We start from the raw sequence: 4,060 nt of genomic DNA, 5'->3' as shown, positions 1-4,060 counted from the left end.
CTTCTTTTATTTTTTGTCCCCAAAACAAACCACATATTGGTTATTTTTTAATAGGAAAACATCTTTCCCCAAATATATCCACGGATTTCTCTCATACTGAATTGTAGACTCTGTTGCTAAAAGTTCATGTCCTCAGAGAGACCCCCCCATTGATTTATAATAAAATTTAAGCAACACCAGGGGTTGGCAAACTATTTCTATACATGGTCAGATAGTAGGTATTTTAGGCATGGTAGGTCAGGGCATCTCTGCCACCATTAAAAAAAAAAAAAAAAAAAACACATTTATAGCACTTCATAGAGGTTTAATTTACACACCGTATTTTCATCCATCGTAAGATACAATTCAGTGATTTTTAGTCACTCTATACAGTTGTGCAATCTTCACCGCAAACCCATTTTAGAAAAGTTACGTCCCTTCCAAAAGTAGCCTTGCGCCAAGACCACACCCAGCCCAGGTAAATACTCATCTACTTATTCCTAGTCCTCCTCTGATGTGACTTGGCTGGAAATTTCAGATAAAAAAAAAACCCTATAAGATCCAGCCTTCTGCGTAGGGCTTCGTTCACTTAGCATAATGCTTTCCAGGCTCACCCAGCTGTAACTTTGTATCGGGATGTGTCCTTTCAGTTGCAGAATATAATTTCTTTTTTTTTTTTTTTTTTTTTAAAGATTTTATTTATTTATTTGACAGAGAGAAATCACAAGTAGACAGAGAGGCAGGCAGAGAGAGAGAGGGAAGCAGGCTCCCCGCTGAGCAGAGAGCCCGATGCGGGACTCGATCCCAGGACCCTGAGACCATGACCTGAGCCGAAGGCAGTGGCTTAACTCACTGAGCCACCCAGGCGCCCGCAGAATATAATTTCTTTAGACCCACGGGCCACATTGTGTTTCTGCACCAGGGACAGGCCTGAGGACTGCCCCCAGCTTCTAGCCAGTATGAATAATGCTGCCATGAACATTGGCCAAAGGGCACAACTGCCGAGTTAAATAAGTTCAGGGGATCTAGAGCTGCACGGTTGTCATTGTTAACACATACCGTACGATACATTGTTACAAATGCAAAGACAGTAGATATGAAATGTGCTCAACACACACACTGTAATCACATCATGTAAGGAGCGGTTAGCTAATCCGATGCTGCTGGTTATTTTGTTGCAACGTATAAACGTATGAAGTCGACACATTGTATCCCTTCAACTTACACCATGGGCCATGTCAATGATAGCAGGATCTTTAACTCTGCTGAGTCAGCCCAAAGCATCAATGGACAATATATACATGCATGAGCACGAATGAACTCCAGTAAAGCTTCCCTGACAAAAAATGAGTGGTGAGCCCTAATTTCCCGGCCCCTTGTTTCGCTAGAATGTCTGGAACCAGGGAAACCTGCCATCACACCATGTGCTTACTGGATTGTCGCCTGACCTCCCCCACAGGACCTTCAGCTCCCTGTGCACAGAGCACGGTTTTGTTGGCTGCTATCTTCCCCGTGACTTACCGGCCGGTGCATCAAATAAATATTTGTCCAATGCATGCTTGGGTTTATAAGCAAACCCATGAAATCCCAAAGCTTAATTAATAGCCAAGAACCAGGTCTACACTCTTCGAATTGGATTTGGTGTTCCATGGCTTAAAAATATTTTATTCATTTATGTGGCAGAGAGGGAGACCATGTATGAGCATGGGGAGGGGCAGAGGAAGCAGCAGGCTCCTTGCTGAGCAGGGAGTGCGATATGGGGTCCCTGGACCCTGGGATCAGGACGGGAGCCTAAGGCAGATGCTTCACTGACTGAGCCACCCAGGAGCCCCTGGATTTAACATTCATGGATCGAGTACTCTGAAGATAAAGTAGGAATAGTAACAAAATAGGATCCTTTTTTTTTTTTTTTTTTTAAGCCATAATTTTCCAAGGATTTAGATTTGGTCCATAAAATGCAACTTGCTCACTGTTTCCTCCTCTGATGTAAAGATCACAATGGGTCATTTCCCAAAACGAGTCTAGGACTTCTTTCCTTCCTTCTTTCTTCACTCTCTCTCTCCCTGAGATCCCAACCTGAGCCCAACTCAAGAGTTGGATGTAAAATGGATAGGACCACCCAGGTAGCCCTAGGGCCTGCTTGCAAGCCATTCATATTTTCAGGATATCTTCAGAAGAAAATAATAAAAAAAGGCTGACTTTTTGCGAAGATTAAGGAACTCGCATGCCAGTCCATTTAGATGACATTTTCTAGGCAGTAAGAAGAGATTGTACTATTCCCCTACTCTATTCTAATACAGTTAACATGGCCACATGAAAGTTGTCTTTACTCCCAAGACAAAATTCCTTTTCAAGAATGTATCCCAAGTACCGGATGCAGAAATTCGCTTTCAGGAATACACCGGTGACAAAGCAGCCATGTTCTTGCCATTTCCAAGAGCTTTGCAAAACTGAGCTCAGACCCCAAAATGACGGACTCTTGGCTAAAATAAATGCAATAAAACGGAATTGAATTAATCTCCAAATTACCCCCTGAAGGGAAAATGAGGTTACATTAGAGTACGTACACGTTGCAACGCAGACGACGCTTGGTAAAGAGGTATAATTTATAATCTGTATCAAACGGTTTCTATGACATTTTTAAAAGTTCAAGGTTACGAGTGAGATTCGATGGAAGCAGTCCTAATGCGGCATGCTTTCTAATCCCTGCTTCGGCACTGATAGTTCATGGTGATGTTCAGAATCAAGGTCTTCCTTGTGAAGTATAAATAGGTCGCCCCTGTAATTATCGTTCACACTGTGACATATCTGTGGGTAGAAGGGAACAGTTACAATTATACGGGGACAGGCACCATATTCCAAAGGTTTCCTAAGCAAAAGTCAATTGTCCTCAATTTAGTGAACGCTGAATGTAAAAATAACTTTACATAAAATAATGCCACCAGCTTAATGGTGAGATTTTTTTTTTTTTTAAATACTAAACTTCTTAAAGGGTTGTGCACCTACTGTTCAGCAATTGACATAATTTATTTCATAAACAGGAAGTAAAAAAAGGAAACCAACAAAACTCATTCATCATCGTCTATGTGTCAGGAGTGCAGAAGAGCTGTGGACATTCATGCAATAAATGTATAAAATGTGTCATTTAGGTCACCCACCCTAGGGGTCCTTGAAGGGGACAAAGGTCAAGCCCGGCCACATTTAGGGAAAAAGAAATGAATCAATGATGTTCCCTAGTCCTTTGTTTGAGAAGGCTGGGGCCTGCTGGAACCCATCACACCTTGAAACATACAGATGGAAGGGGCTTCAAGAATTTAGATAATTTGGATAATTCACACCACCCTTCCTCCCTCAAGTCTGGATTCACTTTGGGCAAAATGAACTCAAGCTACTTCTACTATATCCAAAAGTCTGTGTCCCGGACACTTGCAAACAAAGGTCCAGATCTCAGCATGGAACTGTAGGCTAGAAACACACGTTTGCAATGAGTGGGGTGAAGGGCTTGGACAGGGGGTATGTATGTTCTTATGCACTTGTCCATACACAAATTTAATGATGTCATTACGTATCTCTATATACAGTCTGTAATGGATTCATTGGAGCTTACACATATGTGTTATCTAGATACACACATAGGTTATCAAACGTCCATATATAGCAATTCCACCTTTTATATATGCACAATTACATACTTTGCTACATACATATGTCATGAATGATAAAGATCTACATCGTGTGTCATCTCTCGTGTCTCTCCTGTGGATCGACCTCTACCTGTTGACATTTATCATCAGTTTTACTGATCTATCACATGTCTGTTATATCTACCATCTGTCCTACCTACCTCTGTGTAATCCATCTCCTCTACTATCTGTCATATCTATCCATCTACCTACCATCTGTCATATCTATCTATCCATTACCTGTCCTATCTGTCTATCCTCTACCTGACCTATCTATCTATCTATCCATCTACAATCTGCCCTACCTATCTAACCACCTACCTACCATCTGTCCTATTTGTCCATCAATCAACCATCTGTCCTATCTATCTATCTATCTATCTATCTATCTATCCATT

At 41.5% G+C, this 4,060-nt stretch overlaps 1 long non-coding RNA gene across 1 annotated transcript in view; it reads right to left on the bottom strand.

Annotated features, from left to right (window-relative positions):
* Positions 1-294: 294 nt before the first annotated feature.
* LOC132006968 (uncharacterized) overlaps positions 295-4,060 on the bottom strand; it is a 20,192-nt gene continuing 16,426 nt past the window's right edge. Inside the window, exon 3 of the long non-coding RNA XR_009401279.1 lies at positions 295-2,787. This is a non-coding gene — a long non-coding RNA (uncharacterized LOC132006968). The remainder of the gene's footprint in view (positions 2,788-4,060) is intronic.

This window comes from Mustela nigripes, chromosome X, assembly GCF_022355385.1.
Source record: "Mustela nigripes isolate SB6536 chromosome X, MUSNIG.SB6536, whole genome shotgun sequence".
Lineage (NCBI taxonomy): Eukaryota > Metazoa > Chordata > Mammalia > Carnivora > Mustelidae > Mustela > Mustela nigripes.
The sequence above is the reverse complement of the archived record's forward strand: the minus strand, read 5'-3'. Positions and strand labels throughout refer to the sequence as shown.